This window comes from Sapajus apella, unplaced genomic scaffold, assembly GCF_009761245.1.
Source record: "Sapajus apella isolate SASKATOON/1434 unplaced genomic scaffold, GSC_monkey_1.0 scaffold88, whole genome shotgun sequence".
NCBI classification, from domain to species: domain Eukaryota; kingdom Metazoa; phylum Chordata; class Mammalia; order Primates; family Cebidae; genus Sapajus; species Sapajus apella.
The window spans coordinates 5031853-5053325 of NW_022437028.1; positions in this window are offsets into that span (position 1 = coordinate 5031853).

The following is a 21473-nucleotide window of genomic DNA, read 5'->3' on the forward strand; positions in this document are numbered from 1 at the left end:
GGTGCAGTGGCTCCTGCCTGAAATCCCAGCACTTTGGGAGGCTGGGATTACTTGAGCCCAGGAGCTTGAAACCAGCCTGGGCAATATAGCAAGACCCCATCTCTATAAAAAATTAAAACACTAGCCAAGAGTGGTGGTGCACGCCTGTAGTCTCAGCTACTTGGAGGCTGAGGTGGGAGGATCACTTGAGCCCAGGAGTTAGAGGCTGCAGTGAGCTATGATGGCACCACTGCACTCCAGCCTCCACAGCAGAGTGAGACTCTGTCCCTTTAAATAAAATGCTTAAATCCCTCCTAATCTCTGGGCGGCCTCCTGGTGTTTGAGCCTGGAGTGAAGCTGAACCCACAGGCAAGAGAACAAGAGGCTCCAGCTGCAGGGAGAGAGGATCGCAGAGCAGGAGGCAGGTGGCCCAACTACCACCCAGCAGATATGAATAAGCACCCACTGACTAGGTGCTCCCATAGGCATTTGACAGCTCTAGGTCCTAGCTGTGGGCAAAGCCTGGGCTGGGTGCTTTAGGATTCTGGCTCTGTGCCTGGCATCCCTTCTGCTCCTGTCAGAGTAGCAGCTTCCTGCAGATGGATGTGGCTTTGTGCCCTATGCTGGCAGCCCTCCCCAGAGCCGAAGGTGCCTCAGGACCCAGGCCCATGCCTGCTGACCTCTACTTATCAAGGGATACCTGATGAATGGGGGCTTTTCTGAGCGGGACCACATCTCTCTTCAGGCCACAGTTCCCAAGGAAGGGTCACAGCTTCCCCCTCTGCTTGGGGCTTCTCAGGGAAGGGTCCATGCCCTTCTTAGATCAGACTTTCCAAAGCATGGTTGTACCTCCCTCATCAGACTAGCTTAATTTTTGGAGGAGTGACATGTGTCTTCCCTCAGACCTTTTGCAAAGCATGGCTATGTCTCTCCCCGTAGGGCAAGGCCACGTCCTCTCTGTCATACCAGCTTCCTAGGAGTTCCACCCACCATGTGGCCTTCTATCTGAGCCACACTTTCCTCATCCATAAAGTAAGGAGTGTCATATCTGCCTCATAACATTGCTACAGATGGAACAAGAACAACGGAATACCACAATATTCACCATCCAATCAAAACTTACTATATCTATCCTATGGAATGTTATTGGCAATAAGAAGAGACAAGAACTGGTACATGCCACAATGTGGATGGACTTTGAACACATTATGCTAAGTCACAAAGAATCACAGATCGTATTATTCCATTTGTATGAACAGACAAATCTCTAAAGACAAAAAGTAGACTAGTGGTTGCCTCGGGCTAAGGGGAGGGGGCAGAGTGGAGGGATTGGGGAATGAGGGCTAAGGGGAGTGAAGCTTTTATTAGGGATAAGGAACCTATTGTGAAATTGACTGTGGTGATGGATGTACAATTCTGGGAATATACTGAAAGTCATTCAAGTGTGCATGTTAAATTAGTGAATTATACGGTAAGGCAGACTGTTTTCGATAAACCTGTAAAAGGATGTACAGACATATATGAAAGCAGGAAAACATGACCTGTAATTTTTTTTTAAATCAATGAAACAGATCCAGAAGTGACAAAGATGATCAAATTAGTTTGCAAGACTTTAAACCAGCTACAGAAATATGTTCAAGATCTTAAAGGGAAAACAAACATCATGAGAAGAGAAATCAAAGATTTAAAAGAGAACCAGTGGAATTTCTGGAGCTGAAAATATGTCTAGGATAAAAAAAATACGAAATGAGCTTAGCAGCAGATTTAACACTACAAAGACAAGATTAACAAGCCTGAATCTATCCAAACTAAAGCACTGAGGGAAAAAAGCAAGCCAAAAAAAATTGTAACAGAGCCTTGATGACCTGTAGGACAATATTATTCCATCCAACACACCTATCATTGGAGTACCAGGGCAGAAAAAATAATTGCTGAATTTTTTCAAATTACAAATTTGATGAAAACCATGAACCCAAAGATCCAAGAAGCTCAAAGGGCTCCAAGAAGAATATTAATTCAAAGAAAACCACACCAAAACATATCATAACCAAGTTGCTGAATATCAAAAATAAAGAGAAAAATATTAAAAGCAGCCAGAGGGAGAAATGACACATTACGTAGAAGGAACAAAGTTAAGAATGACTGCTGACTTACTGTCAGAAACAGTGAAAGCTAGAGGGCAATAAAATGACATCTTTAGAGTCCTGGGCAGAGCAGGGGGAAGCTGTCAACCTAGAATTCTTTATTCAATTGAAATAGTTTCCCCCAAATGAGGACAAAATAAAGATTTTTGTTTTTTTAAATAAAAGGTGAGAAAATTTATTGGCCAGCAGAAATTGCACTACAAACATTATAAAACTAAAATTTCAGGCTAAAAAAAAATACATGTAAACATGAGATACAAGACAATGGAAAGCACTAGAAATAGCAAATATGTGGACTAATGTAACGGAAATTATTTATTTCTTTAAATGATAATTGGTTGGGTGTGGTGGCTCATGCCTGCAATTCCAGCACTTTGGGAGGCCAAGGCAGGTGGATCACCAGAGATCAGGAGTTTGAGACCAGACTGACCAATGTGGAGAAACCCCGTCTCTACTAAAAATACAAAATTAGCCGGGCGTGGTGGCACATGCCTCTAATCCCAGCTACTTGGGGGGCTGAGGCAGGAGAATCGCTTGAACCCGGGAGGCGGAGGTTGTGGTGAGCTGAGATTGCGTCATTGCACTCTAGCCTGGGCAACAAGAGCAAAACTCCATCTAAAAAAAAAGATAATTTTTTTTTTTTTTTTTTTTTTTAAGAGACAGGGCTTCACCATATTGGTCAGGCTGGTCTCGAATTCCTTACCTCAGGTGATCCACCCACCTCAGCCTCCCAAAGTGCTGGGATTACAGGCGTGAGCCATAGTGCCTGGCCCAAAAAGGTAATTGTTTAAATAAAAAATAGCAGTGTATTGTGGGGTTTATAACTTCATAGATGTAAAACGCATGACTACGACAGCAGAAAGGAAGGAAGAGTAAAATGAAGGTATGCCGTTGTAAGGTTCTTACGCCATTCGCAAAGTGTTAAATGCAACTTAAGGGTAGACCGAGAAAAGTTAGAGACTCAAATGATAAACTTAGCATACTCACACACAAAGAAGTAGCTCATAGGTCAAAGGTGACAAAATGGCAAACGAAAACCAAAACGAACAAAAAACTTCAATCTAAAGGAAGGTAGGATGCCAGGTGTGGTGACTCAGGCCTGTAATCCCACCACTTGAGGAGACCGAGGTGGGCAGATCACTTGAGGTCAGGAGTTTAAGATCTGCCTGGCCAACATGGTAAAACCTCATCTCTACTAAAAACATAAAAAATTAGCTGGGCGTGGTGGCAGGCACCTGTAATTCCAGCTACTTGGAAGGCTATGAGAAGTGCTTGAACCTGGGGGGCGGAAGCTGCAGTGAGCCAAGATCACGCCATCGCACTCCAGCCTGGGCAGCAGAGGGAGACTTCATTGAAGAAAATAAAAATAAAAAAGGAGGTAGGAAAATAAGCAAAGAACAGAAGAAACAAATAAGCAAATAGCAAGACGGTAGAGTTAAACCCGAACATATAACTCTGCATCTAGCCACATGGGACGGCAGGGACGAGATCGATCCTTCTAGCTTCAGAACTGGAAAATGAAACAAAACACGTGAAACAGCAGCTGTCTGACATGAACCGCAGGCAGTGCTGAGATGTGATCCCTAAGAGAAGGAAAATAAAGTGAATTCTAAGATCCGAAAAATTTGCAAATATTAGGAAATGATCATACTTCTAAATAGCCCATGGGTCAAGGAAGAAACCACATGGGAAATGAGAAAATATCTTGAATTAAATAGAAATGAAAACAACAACATACAATACTTGAGCGGTGTAGCCTTAAGCAATGCTTTGAGGGTAGTTTACAGCTCTAATTGCTATACACAAGGAGAAAGTTCTAAAATACATGAGTGAAGGCTCTACCTTTGTGTGTGTGTGTGTGTGTGTGTGTGTGAGAGAGAGAGAGAGAGAGAGAGAGAGAGAGAGACAGACAGACAGGATCTCGCTTTGTTGCCCAGGCTGGAGTGCAGTGGTACAACCACAGCTCACTGCAGCCTCAACCTCTCAGGCTCAATAAATCCTCACACCTCAGCCTCCCAAGTAGCTGGGGCTACAAGCATATGCCACTACGCCCAGCTCACTTTTTAATTATTATTAATTTTTTTTGTAGAGATGGTGTCTCACTATATTGCTAGAGCTAGTCTCAAACTCCTAGGCTCAAGTAATCTTCCTGCCTCGGCCTCCCAAAGTGCTAGGATTTCAGGCATGAGCCACTGCTCTTTCATCTCCACATGCTAGAAAATGAAAGAGCAAATTAAACCTGATGTAGAAAAACATGAATCATAAAGCGAAATCAATCAAATAGAAAATGAACAAACAATGAAGAAAATCACTGATACCAAAAGCGGTTTCTTTGAAAAGTCCAAGTGTTGATGTATTCATTATCTATCGCTGTATAGCAAAACAACCACCACAAACATGGTGGCTTTAAACAACATATATTTATTTTCTCACAGTTTCTGGGGGCCAGGAGTCCACGCACAGCTTAGCTAGGTCCTCTGCTTCTAGCTCACAAAGTTGCATTGCAATAAAGGTGTCTCATCTGAGGCCAACTGGTGAAGAATCTACTTCCAACTCGTGGTGGTTGACGGAATTCAGTTCCTTGCAGGCTGCTGGACTGAGAGCTTCAGTTTCCACCTGGCTGCGGTCAACCAGAGGCCACCCCTATCTCCTTGCCATATGGCAGCTTATTTCCTCAAAGCCATTAGGTGTAGGGTGGGGAGGAGGAGAACGTCCTGGCAAGATGGATTACTATCTTATATAAGGTAATCGCATATGCATTATCATGTATGCGCCTCCACCTGTGTTGTATTCCATGATTTAGAAGCAAGTCACAAGTCACATCTACACTCAAGGGGAGATCACACAAAGGTGTGATGACGGGAGGTAGGACTCATAGGGCTACCATAGTCTCTCAGCGCCACTGATAACACTCAAGCTATATCCTTTAAACCAAAAATGGAGAACACTGCGTTATCAATATTAGTAATGAAAGAAGAGATATTACTAAAGCGTCTGTATATATTAAACAGATAATAAGGGAATATTCTGAGCAATAGCATGCCAGTACATTTGATAGCTCAAGTAGCACGGACAAATTCTTTGAAGACACAAACGACAAAAACTGGCTCAAGAAGAAATCAAAATTTAGAAGGAAAACAGAGTTGTAAAAAAAAAATTTTTTTTTTATGAAGTCTTGCTCTGTTGCCTAGGCTAGAGTGCAGTGGCTCAATCTTGGCTCACTGCAACCTCTGCCTCTCGGGTTTAAGCGATTCTCCTGCCTCAGGCTCCCCAGTGCCTGGGACTACAGGTGCCCGCCATCACACCAGGCTCATTTAGAAGAGATGGGGTTTCACGTATTGGCCAGGCTAGCCTCGATCTCCTGAGCTTGTGATCTGCCTGCCTCGGCCTCCCAAAGCGCTTGGATTACAGGCGTGAGCCCCTGTGCCTGGCCAGAGCTGTTAAGTTTTTATATTAAAAATGAAGTGAGATCTCAAAGCAATAACCTAAACTTCCACCCTAAGAAACAAGAAAAAAAATGAAAAAGTTAAATTCAAAGCAAATACAAAGAAAGAGATAATACAGATTGAGGGAAAACAAATGAAACAGAGACAGAAAAGCAATAGAGAAAACTAATAAAACCAAAAAGTTGGTTCTTCAAAAAGACCAACAAAATTCACAAATCTTCAGGAGGACTAAAGATTTGTGATCCCCAAGAAAAAAAGAGGAAAAAAATCAAATTACTAAAACTGAGAATGGAGAACAGACATTATTATTAACCTCGCAGAAAGACAGAGAATTATTAGGGAATACTATGCACAATTGTACCCCAGGGACAAATTCTTAGAAAGGCCCAAACTACTAGAACAGACTCAAAAAAATGGACAATCTCAAAATATCTATAACAAGAGATTGAATTAATAATTAAAAAACAAAACAAAACAAAACAAAAACTAAGGAACTCCTCACAAAGAAAAGCCCAGGACCAGCTGGCTTCACTGATGATTTCTGCCAAACATTTAAAGAATTAATATCTATCCTTCCAAAACTCTTCCAAAAATAGGGGGGAAATTTTCCAACTCATTTTGAGGTCCTAACACGAAAATCACACAAAGACAAAACAAGGAAAAAAAACAAAAAACCATAGACCAATCATCCTTATGAATAGACACATGAAAATTCTCAGCAAAATACTAGAAAATGAATCATTAACATATAAAAAAGGATTACATAACAATGATCAAGCGGGATTTAAGCTAGAAATGTAAGTTTGCCTCAAAATCCAGTTGATACACTCTATTAATGGAATAAAAGGCAAAACCATATGATCATCTTAATAGATGTAGAAAAAAGCATTGTCAAAATCCAACACCCTTTTATCATAAAAACAATCGCCAAACTAGGAAAAGAAAGGTACTTTCTCAACCTGACAAAGGTCATCCATAAAAAACCCACCTAACATTATACATGGTGAAGAAAGAAAGCTTTCCTCCTAAGGTCAAAAACAAGACAAGGGTGTCCCCTGTCAACACTTATATTCCACATTGCATCAGATGTTCTAGTCAGGGCCGTTACACAAGAGAAAGAAATAGGCATCCAGATTGGAAAGGATTAATTATAACTGCCTCTATTTGCAGAGTCTGTGGCCTTGTATAGAGAAAATCCTAAGGATCACACAAACACACAGACATACACACACAGACACATACACATACACACACACAACTATTAGAACTAATAAATGACTTCAGCAAGGTTGTAAAATACAAGATAAATATACAAAAATCTGTTATATTTTTGGAATTGAACAATCCAAAAAGATTAAGAAAACAATTCCATTTATAATATAAACATAAAATACTTAGGAACATATTTAAACTATATTAGTTTGCTAAAAAAATTTTTGTAAATTATGAATGGGGCAAGGACAGTGGCTCATGCCTGTATTGCTAGCACTTTGGGAGGCTGAGGTGAATGGATCACTTGAGGCCAGGAGTTTGAGACCAGCCTGGCCAACATGGTGAAACCCTGTCTCTACTAAAAATACAAAAATTGGGCATGGTGGTGCATGCCTGTAGTCCTAGCTCCTGCGGTGGCTGAGGCATGAGAATTGCTTGAGCCTGGGAGGTGGAGGTGGAGGTTGCAGTGAACCAAGATCATGCCACTGCACTCCAGCCTGGGCAATGGAGCGAGACTCTCGCTCTCTCAAAAAATAATAATAACAATAATGAATGGATGCTGAATGTTGTCAAATGCTTCTTTTCTGCTACTATTGAGATGATCATGACATTTTAAACCTTTCTTCTGTTAATATATTGTATTACATTGACTTATTTTTGCTTTAGTAGTTAAAGCAACATTGTATTTCTGAGATAAATTTCATTGATCCTGATATTTTCTCTCTTTTATTTATTGGGTTTTATTTCCTAATCTTCTCAAAGCATTTTTACATCTTTTTCCATGAAGCATGCTGGTCCATATCAGGGACCAGCAAACCTTGTTCTGTAAAGAATCAGTAAATATTTGAGGCTTTTCAGGCAATATAACTCCTGCTATAACTACTCAATGCTATTACTGTAAAAGGAAAACAGGAAGAGACAGTATGTAATTTAATGAATGTGGCTGTGTTTCAATAAAACTTTATTTAAAGAAACAGATCGTAGTTTGGTTTGGCTCCACAAGCCATGGTTTGCTGACTCCTGGTCTATATTCATTAGATGTTTGGTTTTGGTATCAGAATTAACACTAGCCTCATAAAATTACTTGGGAAGTATTCTTTTCTACGTTTTCTAAAAGTTTTGTGAGATTTGCATTACTCCCTCCTTAATTATTTGATAGGATTTACCAGTCAACCCATATGGGCCTGAAATTTTTATCAGAAAGATTTATATAAAAAATTAAGGGGGGAAGATCCAAGATGGCCGTTTACAAACGGCTCGGAGTTGCAGCTCCCAGTGAAAGCGCAGAGGGTGAGTGGATGCCACATTTTTATTGCCCATGGACCAGGAGATTCCCAGGCGGAGAAGCCCCACGGGTCACCAGCCCAGCTGTTTTGGCCTCTGCGGTTCTTTTGGTTGGCGCGGGTGCTTTGCGCCATGCGGCTGCTTTGTTGGCGCCCCGGCCGGCGGTTCTCCGTACAAAATACACTGGTCCGGGTGCCCTTCTGGCTGGTGATTGGTGACCCAGGAAATCACCCATTCATCTGGTTAAAGAGGGGACCGAACAGGGAGCCAGGCCAGGAGATTCCTGGGCAAAAAAAGCGCCACGATTCTCAGCACAGCTGTTTAAGCCGGCGCAGTGTCTCCGCTGGGGAAATCACACAGATCCCGGCGTCCTTTCAACAGGCGACTGGGATAGAGGTGACTGTTCAACTAAAAAAGAAAAAAAAGCCTCTGAGGCAAGGAGCCAGGTGATCAGGCTCGGCTGGTCCCACTCCCACAAAAGAACAGCAATCTGAAACACTCTGGATTGAGAGTTTCACAGCAAGCGCAGCTGAACCCAGGATGGTCCAGCTCTGTGGGGGACTGGCGTCCGCCATTACCAAGGCAGCCCACCACTACGGAGGTAGTCCGCCATTGCTGAGGCTGCCTGCCACTGCCAAGGCAACCCGCCATTGCCAAGGCAACCTGCCATTACAGAGAGAGTCAGCCAATACAGAGGCGGGCCACCATTACCGAGGCAGTTCTAACTACACCCATATAAACAAGACTGCAGGGAAGTTCACACGGCAGCTGGGAGGAGCCCACAGCAGCTCAGCAAAGCCTCTGCAGGCAGACAGTGACCAGGCTGCCTCCTTGCTGGGCAGGGCAGCCCTGAAAAAAAAAAAAAAGAAGGGCAGCAGCACAACAGAAACTCATAAATAAAGCCCTAACTCCCTGAGACAGAGCACCTGGGAACAAAAAGCGGTTTATGAGTTCTGCTGCAGCAGAACTAAACGTACCTGCCTAGCAGCTCTGAATGAACAACGAAGCTCACAGCTCAGCACTTGAGCTCCTATAAAGGACAGACTGTCTCCTCAAGCAGCTCCCTGACCCCTGTATATCCAAAGAGTCACCTCATAAAGGAGAAATCAGACTGACATTTTGGTGGGTATCCTTCTGGGACAAAGATAGTAGAAGAAGAAACTGGTAGCAACCCTTACTGTTCTGCAGCTGCTGCAGGTGATCCCCAGGCAAGCAGGGCCTAGAGTGGACCTCAGCAGTCCTACAGCAGAGGGGCCAGACTGTTAGAAGGAAAACTAAGAAACAGAAATAACTTCATCATCAACAAACAGAACGTCCACTCAGAGACCCAATCTGAAAGTCAGCAACTACAAAGACGACAGGTAGATAAATCCATGAAGATGGGAAGAAACCAGTGCAAAAGGGATGAAAACAGCCAAAACCAGAACACTTCTCCTTCTACAAGGGATCACAACTCCTCACCAGCAAGGGAACAAGGTTGGATGGAGAATGAGTGTGATGAAATGACAGAATCGGACATCATAAGGTGGGTCGTAAGAAACTTCCGTGAACTAAAAGAACATGTTCTAACCCAATGCAAAGAAACTAAGAACTTTGAAAAAAGATTTGATGAAATGCTAATGAGAATGGACAAATTAGAAAGGAATATAAGTGAATTGATGGAGCTGAAAAACACAACACGAGAACTTCGCAAAGCATGCACAAGTTTCAACAGCCAAATTGACCAAGCAGAAGAAAGGATATCAGAGGTCGAAGATCAACTCAATGAAATAAAACGAGAAGGCAAGCGTAGAGAAAAAAGGGTAAAAGAGAATAAACAAAGTCTCCAAGAAATGTGGGACTATGTGAAAAGACCTAATCTACGTTTGATAGGTGTACCTGAATGCGACGAAGAGAATGAATCCAAGCTGGAAAATACTCTTCAGGATACTATCCAGGAAAACTTCCCCAACCTAGCAAGGCAGGCCAATATTCAAGTCCGGGAAATACAGAGAACACCACACAGATATTCCTCATGAAGAGCAACCCCAAGGCACATAATCGTCAGCAGATTCACCAGGGTTGAAATGAAGGAGAAAATACTAAGGGCAGCCAGAGAGAAAGATCGGGTTACCCACAAAGGGAAGCCCACTAGACTCACAGCAGATCTCTCAGCAGAAACCCTACAAGCCAGAAGAAAGTGGGGGCCAATATTCAACATCCTTAAAGAGAAGAACTTTCAACCCAGAATCTCATATCCAGCCAAACTAAGCTCCATAAGTGAAGGAAAAATAAAATCCTTTGTGAACAAGCAAGTACTCAGAGATTTCGTCACCACCAGGCCTGCTTTACAAGAGCTCCTGAAAGAGGCTCAACACATATAAAGGAACAACCAGTACCAGCCACTCCAAAAACATGCCAAATGGTAAAGAGCATCAGCATAATAAAGAATCTGCATCAACTAATGGGCAAAACAGCCAACTAGCACCAAAATGGCAGTATCAAATTCACACATAACAATATTAGCCCTAAATGTAAATGGACTAAATGCCCCAATCAAAAGACACAGACTGGCAAATTGGATAAAAAGCCAAAGCCCATCAGTGTGCTGTATCCAGGAAACCCATCTCACATGCAAGGATACACAAAGGCTCAAAATAATGGGATGGAGGAAGATTTACCAAGCAAATGGAGAGCAAAAAAAAGCAGGAGTTGCAGTTCTCATCTCTGATAAAATAGACTTTAAAGCAACAAAGATCAAAAGAGATAAAAAAGGACATTACATAATGGTAAAAGGATCAATGCAACAAGAAGAGCTAACGATCCTAAATATATACGCACCCAATACAGGAGCACCCAGATACATAAAGCAAGTTCTTAATGACTTACAAAGAGACTTAGACTCCCACACAATAATAGTGGGAGACTTTAACACCTCATTGTCAATATTAGACAGATCAACCAGACAGAAAATTAACAAGGATATCCAGGACTTGAACTCAGACCTGGACCAAGCAAATCTAATAGACATTTACAGAACTCTTCACCCCAAATCCACAGAATATACATTCTTCTCAGCACCACATCACACCTACTCTAAAATTGACCACATAATTGGTAGTAAATCACTCCTCAGCAAATGCAAAAGAATGGAAATCATAACAGTCTCTCAGACCACAGTGCAATCAAGTTAGAATGCAGAATTCAAAAACTAACTCAGAACCGCACAGCTTCATGGAAACGGGACAACTTGCTCTTGAATGTTGACTGGATAAACAATAAAATGAAGGCAGAAATAAAGATGTTCTTTGAAACCAATGAGAATGAAGACACAACATACCAGAATCTCTGGGACACATTTAAAGCAGTCTCTAGAGGAAAATATATAGCAATAAGTGCCCACATGAGAAGCAAGGAGAGATCAAAAATTGACACCCTATCGTCAAAACTGAAAGAGCTAGAGGAGCAAGATCAAAAAAAACTCAAAACGTAGCAGAAGACAAGAAATAGCTAAGATCAGAGCAGAACTGAAGGAGATAGAGACATAAAAAATCCTTCAAAAAATCAATAAATCTAGGAGCTGGTTTTTTGAAAAGATCAACAAAATAGACAGACCACTAGACAGATTAATAAAAAAGAAAAGAGAGAATAGCCAAATTGATGCAATAAAAAATGATAAAGGGGATATCACCACAGATTCCACAGAAATTCAAACCATCATCAGAGATTATTACAAGCAACTCTATGCACATAAACTAAAAAACCTGGAAGAAATGGATAAATTCCTGGACACTTGCCTCCTCCCAAGCCTAAATCAGGAAGAAGCTGAAACCCTGAACAGACCCATAACAAGGTCTGAAGTTGAGGCAACAATTAAGAGCCTACCACTCAAAAAAAGCCCAGGTCCAGACGGGTTCACAGCTGAATTCTACCAGACATACAAAGAGGAGCTGGTACCATTCCTTCTGAAACTATTTCAAACAATCCAAAAAGAGGGAATCCTTCCCAAATCATTTTATGAGACCAACATCATCCTGATACCAACACCCGGCAGAGACTCAACAAGAAAAGAAAACTTCAGGCCAATATCCATGATGAACATAGACGCAAAAATCTTCAATAAAATACTGGCAAGCTGATTGCAACAGCACATCGAAAAGCTTATCCACCATGATCAAGTAGGCTTCATCCCGGGGATGCAAGGCTGGTTCAACATACGCAAGTCTATAAACATAATTCACCACATAAACAGAACCAAAGACAAAAACCACATGATTATCTCAACTGAAGCAGAGAAGGCCTTTGACAAAATTCAACAGCCCTTTATGCTAAAAACCCTCAATAAGCTAGGTATTGACAGAAAGTATCTCAAAATAATACAAGCTATTTACAACAAACCAACAGCCAATATCATACTGAATGGACAAAAACTAGAAGCATTCCCTTTGAAATCTGGCACTAGGCAAGGATGCCCTCTCTCACCACTCCTATTCAATATAGTACTGGAAGTTCTAGCCAGAGCAATCAGGCAAGACAAAGAAATAAAGGGTATTCAAATAGGAAAGGAGGAAGTCAAATTGTCTCTATTTGCAGACGACATGATTGTATATCTAGAAGACCCCATCGTCTCAGCCCTAAATCTCTTGAAACTAATAAGCAACTTCAGCAAAGTCTCAGGATACAAAATCAACATGCAAAAATCACATGCATTCCTATACACCAATAACAGACTTAAAGAGAGCCAATTCAAGAACGAACTGCCATTCACAATTGCCACAAAGAGAATAAAATACCTAGGAATACAACTAACAAGGAAAGTAAAGGACCTCTTCAAGGAGAACTACAAGCCACTGCTCAAGGAAATAAGAGAGGACACAAACAGATGGAGAAACATTCCATGTCATTGGTTAGGAAGAATCAATATAGTGAAAATGGCCATACTGCCCAAAGTAATTTACAGATTCAATGCTATCCCCACCAAGCTACCAATGACCTTCTCCACAGAACTGGAAAAAACCACCTTAAACTTCATATGGAACCAAAAGAGAGCCCGCATAGCCAAGTCAATTCTAAGCAAAAAGAACAAAGTGGGAGGCATCACACTACTGGACTTCAAACTATACTACAAGGCTACAGTAATCAAAACAGCATGGGACTGGTACCAAAACAGAGATACAGACCAATGGAACAGAACAGAGGCCTCGGAGGCAACACAACATATCTACAACCATCCAATCGTTGACAAACCTGACAAAAACAAGCAATGGGGAAAGGATTCCCTGTTTAATAAATGGTGTTGGGAAAACTGGCTAGTCATGTGCAGAAAGCAGAAACTGGACCGCTTCCTGACATCTTACACTAAAGTTAACTCCAGATGGATTAAAGACTTAAACCTAAGACCTAACACCATAAAAACCCTAGAAGAAAATCTAGGCAAAACCATTCAGGACATAGGCGTAGGCAAGGATTTCATGACCAAAACACCAAAAACATTGGCAACAAAAGCCAAAATAGACAAACGGGACCTAATCAAACTCCACAGCTTCTGCACGGCAAAAGAAACAGTCATTAGAGTGAATCGGCAACCAACAGAATGGGAACAAATTTTTGCAGTTTACCCATTTGGCAAAGGGCTGATATCCAGAATTTACGAACAACTAAAACAGATTTACCAAAAAAAAAAAAAAAAAAAAGCCCATTCAAAAGTGGGCGAAGGATATGAACAGACACTTTACAAAAGAAGACATACATGAGGCTGACAAACATATGAAAAAATGCTCATCAGCACTGGTCATTAGAGAATTGCAAATCAAAACTACATTGAGATACCATGTTACGCCAGTTAGAATGGCGATCATTAAAAAATTTGGAGACAACAGATGCTGGAGAGGATGTGGAGAAATAGGAACACTTTTACACTGTTGGTGGGAGTGTAAATTAGTTCAACCATTGTGGAAGACAGTGTGGCGATTCCTCAAGGACCTAGAAATAGAAATTCCATTTGACCCAGCAATCCCATTACTGGGTATATATCCAAAGGATTATAAATCGTTCTACTATAAGGACACATGCACACAAATGTTCATTGCAGCACGGTTTACAATAGCAAAGACCTGGAACCAACCCAAATGCTCATCGATGATAGACTGGACAGGGAAAATCTGGCACATATACACCATGGAATATTATGCAGCCATCAAAAACAATGAGTTTGTGTCCTTTGTAGGGACATGGATGAACCCGGAAACCATCATTCTCAGCAAACTGACACAAGAGCAGAAGATCAAACACCGCATGTTCTCACTCATAGGCGGGTGTTGAACAATGAGAACACATGGACACAGGGAGGGGAACACCACACACTGGGTTCTGTTCGGGGGAAATAGGGGAGGGACAGCGGGGGGTGGGGAGTTGGGGAGAAATAGCAGGGGGAGAAATGCCAGATATAGATGAAGGGGAGGAAGGCAGCAAATCACACTGCCACATGTGTACCTATGCAACAATCTTGCATGTTCTTCACATGTACCCCACACCTAAAATGCAATTAAAAAAAAACCTTATCCGGTGGCTCATGCCTATAGTCCCAGCACTTTGGGAGGCCAAGGTGGGCGGATCACTTAAGCCCAGGCATTTGAGACTAGCCTGGCCAACATGGCAAAATCCCATCTCTAAAAAAATACAAAAAAAATTAGATGGGCATGGTGGCGTGCACCTGTAATCTCAGCTACTAGGGAGGCTGAGATGGGAGAATCTCTTCAGCCTGGGGGGGTTGAGGCTGCAGTGAGCTGTGATCACACCACTGTACTCCAGCCTGGGTGACAGAATGAGAGCCTGTCTCAAAAAAGAAAAAAAAAAAAATTCCAACATGAACTACAGAGAGGAAACAGACTGGGGGAAAACAAAACAAAATGAACAGTCTCAGTGGAGTAGAAGAACGTGGTGCAAGAGATATTTGAAGCAATAACAGTTTAAAACTGCTGAGACCTGGAAAAATAAAAAAGCTTACAGATTCAGGAAGCTTAGCAAACTCCAGTTAAGAGCATTTCAAAGAAATCCATGCCCAGACACATCATAATCAAACTGCCGAAACCTAAAGACAAAGAAACTATCTCAAACACGTCAGAAACATGACACATCACGTAGACGTAACAGTTATTTGAACGACTAGGGATTTATCATCTGAAGCCATAGAGGCTGGCAGGAAATAACACAGCCCAGTTGAAGTGCTGAAGAAAAAGAATTGTCAATCCAGAATATCGTATATCTAGTAAAAACATCCTTCAGTAATGAATGTAAAATAAAGACACTTAGAGATTAAGAAAAACTAAGAGAATTCATTAGCAGCAGAACTATACTAAAAGAAATGCTAAAGAGAGTTCTTTATTCAAGAGAAGAATAATACCAGAAGGAGTATTGAAACCTCAGGAAGAGAAACAGAAATGATAAATATCTCTTTCGCCCAGGCTGGAGTGCAGTGGCACCATCTTGGCTCCCTGCAACCTCTGCCTCCCAGGTTCAAATCATCCTTGTGCCTCAGCCTTCTGCATAGCTGGGACTACAGGTGTAGTTAGCCTGGCTAATTTTTTGCATTTTTGGTAGAGAAGGGGTTTCGTCATGTTGTCCAGGCTGGTCTTGAACTCCTGGCCTCTAGTGATCCACCAGCCTCGGCCTCACAGAGTGCTGAGATTACAGGCATGAGCCACTGCGCCTGGCCTGACTATACATTTTAATATAGGTAGATTATAAATTTAAAAATGGAAAAAGATATGCTATGTAAATGCTGGTCAAAGGAAAACTGAAGCCGTTATATTTACATAAGACAAAGTATACCTCAAAACAAGGAAATGTACTATGGATTAAGAGGGACATTACATAATGGTAAAGACCCAAGACAACATCATTTAAAATGTATACGCATCTAAAAACAGAAAACCGAATACATAAAGTGGAACTGGTAGAACTGGAGGAGAAATAGACAAATTCACGATTATGGTTGGAAACATCAATGCTCCTCTTCAGGAGTGGATAGAACAGGTAGAAAATCAGCTAGGATATAGAACTAAACACAATCAGAAACCACCTAACATTGATAAGACACTCCATCCACAACTGCATTCTTTTTGAAGGCAAATAGCCAGGTATGATGGCAAACACCTGCAATCCCAGCTATTCGGGAGGCTGAGGCATGAGGATCCCTTGAACCCAGGAGATGGAGGCTATAGTGCACTATGATATGCTGGGACTAGCCACTGCATCGCAGCTTGGGTAACACAGTGGAGGCCCCACCTCTAAAGAAAAAGCACACAAAACATTCACTAAGATAGACCATGTCCTTGGACATAAAATAAACCCTAACAAGTGTTTTTAATTTAAAATTATGTAAAGTATGTTTTCTGATGATAATTGAATTTAATCAGAAGTCAATAATAGAACACTAGAAAATACTCAAATGCCTAGAAATTAACTACAGACTTCTACATGATCCTGGGTGAAAGAGGAAGTCTCAAGGAAAGTCAAAAATATTTTAATTTGAATGAAAATGAAAATAGAAGATGTCAAAATTTACAGGATGCAGCCAAATTACAGGAGAATTTATGTAATTAAACGATTATATTAGAGAAGAGGTGGGCACAGAGCCCACACCTGTAACCCCGGCGTATTGGGAAGCCAAGGTGGGAGGATTGTTTGAGGCTAGGAGCTCCAGATTAGCCTCCGCAACACAGCGAGACGCCATGTCTACGAAATTTTTTTGAAAAAATTAGCCTGGTGTGGTGGCACATACCTGTAGTCCCAGCTACTTCGGAGGCTGAGGCAGGAGAATCACTTGAGCCCATGAGTTTGAGGCTGCAGTGAGTTAGCATCCTGTCATAATACTCCAGCTTCAACGACAGAGTGAGACTCTGTCTCAGGAGAAGAAGAAAAAAGAAGGAAGAGGAGGAGCTGGAGGAGACGGATAGAAGGAGGAGGAGAAGGAAAAGGAGAAGGAGAAGGAGAAGGAGGAGTGAAGAAGAACGATTGTCTCCGTAGGAAATCCCAAGGGCTAGGTGTGCTGATTTATGCCTAGAATCCCAGCACTTTGGGAAGCTGAGGCAGGAGGATTGCTTGAGTCCAGGAGTTCAAGACAAGCCCTGTCAACATAGCAAGATCCCATTTCTAAGAAACATAAGATAAAATTAGCCAAGTGTAGTGGCATGCCTGCAGTCCCAGCTACTTGGGAGGCTGAGGTAGGAGGATCACTCGGAGGTCAAGGCTGCAGTGAACCATGTTTGCACCATGGCACTCCAGCCTCAGTGACAGAACAAGATACTATCTCAAAAAAAAAAAAAAGAAAGCAAACTCAAGAAATCTTCCGAAAGAGGCCAGGTGCAGTGGCTCATGCCTATAATCCCAGAACTTTGGGCGGCCAAAGCAGGTGGATCCCTTGAGTCCAGGAGTTCAAGACCAACCTGGGTAACATTGTGAAACCCCTGTCTCTGCAAACAATACAAAAAAATGGCTGGGTGAGGTGGTGCACACCTGTAGTCTCAGCTACTCGGGAGGCTGAGGTGGGAGGATCCCTTCAGCCCAGGAGGCCGGGGCTGCAGTGGGCTGTGATCGTGACACTGCACTCCAGCCTGGGCGACAAAATGAGAGACAGTCTCAAGAAAAAGAAAAAAAGAAATCTACAGAAAGAAAAATTTGACTATAAATACTTTTGTAAAGGTTACAACATAGAATTGTGTATTTATGCACTAGCAACAAAAGATTGGAAACTGAAATTTTAAAAACCATTTCTAAAACACCAAAACAATGAAATACGTATGTTTAAAATGAATAAAACATGTGCAAGATATTTATGCTAGCAATGTCAAAATGCTTTAAAAATAATCTAGAAAGACCTAAATAACGAAGAGGCATAGCATGTTCACAGATTAGAAGACTTGATTAGAAGTAGGCTATCACTGATCCCCAAACTGATCTGTCGCTTTAACAAAACAGATCAAAATCTGAGCAGGATTTTTGTAGATATATACAAGCTGGTTGTAAGGTGTGTATGCAAATGCCAAGGAGTTAGAAAACCCAGAGCAAATTTGAATAAGAATAAAGTTGGAAGACTCACATTTCCCGAATTTAAGACTTACTATAAGGCTGTAGCAATTAAGACAGTGTAGTACTGGCAATGACACACAGGTAAATGCAATAAAATGAAATAGAATACATCAATGCAAAAGAATAGAGTATACACATAGACCCACAGAAATACAGGAAACAGATTTTTGACAAAGGTGCAAAGACATTTCGAGAGAGTAAGGATAATTTTTATAACAAATGGTGCTGGAACAGTGGATATTATCTGGCAAAAATAAATGAACTTCAACCTAACCTCACAGCTTATGCAAAAAAAAAAAAAACAACAACAACAACAACAACAACAAAAACTAGCTCAAAAAGATCACAGATCTAAATGTAAGACTAAAACTTTTAGAAGAACACTTAGAAGAAAATAATTGTGATGTTTAGTTATGCAAAGAGTTCTTAGATACGACATCAAAACTACAATTTGCAAAATAAAAGATTGATTAATTGGACTTCATTAAAATGATAAACTTCTGTTCTCTGAAAAATTACTATTAAAATGAAAAGACAAGCACAGAAAGAAAAAAAAGTTTTTTAAGATGGTCTTACTCTGTCGACAAGGCTGGAGTACAATGGCACAATCACAGCTCACTGCAGCCTCCCTTTTGGGCTCAAGTGATCCTCCCACCTCAGCCTCCTGAGTAGCTGGAACTACAGGTACATGCCACCATACCTGGCTAAGTTTATTTATCTATTTATTTATTCTTCTTTTTTTTTGTAGAGACAGGGTCTCGCTATGTTGCCTAGGCTGGTCTCAAACTCCTGCCCTCAAGTAATCCTCCTGCCTTGGCCTCCCAAAATGGTGGGATTACAGGTATGAACAAGTGTGCTCAGCCCCAAGAAAGAAAATCTTTACAAGACATATACCCAACAAAGGACTTGTAGCTAAAATATAGAAAGGATTATTAAAACTCAACAGTTAGTCTATTTCTTCAACTTCCTCAGGCAAAATGGGGGAAAAATTGAACAGACACTTCTCCAAAGAAGACAATACAGGTACAGTACAGATGCTGTGTATCATTGGTCATTAGTGAGTGCTACCTAAAACCACAAGAGGATACCACTAAACACTTCCTTAGAATGGCTAAAATTAAAAGCGCTGATCATATAAGTGCTGACAGTAATATAAAATGACTGGAACTCTCGTACAATGCCAGTGGGACCATGTGCTACCACACCTGGATAATTTTTAAAATTATTTTATTTTTGCAGAGATGGAGATTCCCTACATTGCCCAAGCTGATCTCAAACTCCTGGGCTGGCCGGGGGCAGTGGCTCATGCCTGTAATCCCAGCACTTTGGAAGGCCGAGGTCAGGAGTTCAAAACCAGTCTGACCAACATGACAAAACTCCGTCTCTACTAAAAATACAAAAATTAGCCAGATGTGGTGGCATGCGCCTGTAGTCTTGGCTACTCTGGAGGCTGAGGCAGGAGGATCACTTGAACCCAGGAGTGGAGGTTGCAGTGATTTGAGATCACACCACTGTACTCCAACCTGGGCAACAGAGCAAGATTCTGTCTCAAAACCAGCAAAACAAACAACAAAAAAAAAACCTCCAAAATTTTACTTTTATATAAAAACAACCACCACCACAAACCTGACGAAAGCCTGTCAGAATCCATTTTTCTCAACTCTGGAAATTAACCAAAGACTTGTAGCAGCCCAGGAACACTTATTCAAGAAAAACAGCGGAATCTCAGTAAGAACAGCAAGGTTTGCGGTATTTTAACTTACCCCAGTCCCATCCTCACTCTTTCAGGTCAGTAGTAGCTTTGAACATAACAGCTCACATCCTGCTGCTGCAGAATGGTCCTCATTCACCTAGAAACGTGATTTGTTATTTTGGCCGGTCTGGTAGTTCCCTTTAAGATCAGCTCAGAACGCTCGCCTTTATTTTGCCTAACTCAGAGCTAGAGCCACTACCTACCAGTAGACGGTGAAGGTGTTTATCAAAAACGTCTGCAAGCAAATGTTTAGTCCCTACTGCCTGAGTCACTGGATAACAATGGGCAAACAATAGCCTAACCAAAAAGCTTGGCAAGAAAGATTCGACAGCTCCAGCATATTCTGGGAATCCAGGAGGCAATACACATGTTCAAGGATGATTGCATGCTCTTCAGCAAAGCCTGGGACATTTCTTGCTTCCAGAAAGGTTCAAATACATCTTTGTCTAATCATTAGCTGGAATAGAGACTTTAGTGGCCATGCTTGACAAAGGGCACAGGATTTACAGAATTCGTTCAGACATCACTGAACAAACAGTAATGGCCACAATAAGAAGCAGCAATGACAAAACCTGGGGATAAAGAGGAAATCTGATTTCCAGAGTTGTATATTATTTCAAAATGTACAGTTTTCAATGACCAAAAAAATGAGGCAGGCAAAGACATATGAAAGTATGGCTTATATATTCGTGGGATCGGGGAAGTGGGAAGCAATCAATGGAAATCGTTCCTGAGGAAGCCCAGACATTGGGTTTTCTAGACAGACTTCATTTATTTAGTTTTATTTTATTTTTGACAGAGTCTTACTCTGTCATCCAGGCTGCAGTGCAGTGGTGTGATCTTGGTTCACTGCAACCTCTGCCTCCCAGGTTCAAGTGATTCTCCTGCTTCAGCCTCCCGAGTAGCTGGGATTACAGGTGTGTACCACCATGTCCGGCTAATATTTTGTATTTTTAGTAGAGACGGGGTTTTTCCACGTTGGCCAGGCTGATCTCAAATTCCGGACCTCAGGTGATCCACCTGCCTCAGCAAAGTGCTGGGATTACAGGCTGGACAGATTTTAAATCAACTATTTTAAAGAGCTAAAGAAACTATGTCTAAAAAACTAAAGGAAAGCATGAAAACAGTATCTCACCAAATAGAGAATATAAAAAAGAGACTGAAATCACACAAAGTAATGAAATAGAAGTTCTGGATTTGAAAAGTATAACAAATGAAAAATTCACTAGAAGGGCTCCGCAGATTTTTTAAAATCGCAAACTTGAAGATCAGTCAATTGAAATAATCAAGTCAGATGAACAGAAAAAAATAAAAAAGGAATGAAGAAAAATGAACAGAGCCTCAAAGAACTATGGAATGCCATAAAGCATATCAACATATGTATAACAGGAGTCTCAGAAGAAGGGAGAGAGAAAGGGGAAGAAATAACATTTGAAGAAACAATGGACAAACATTCCCAATTTGATAAAAACATATATAATCTGTACGTCTAAGAAGTGCAACAAACCCTAACTAGAATAAATTCAAAGAGATCCACACCTAGATACATCATAATCAAATTGTCAGAGGTCAAGGAGAGGATCTTTT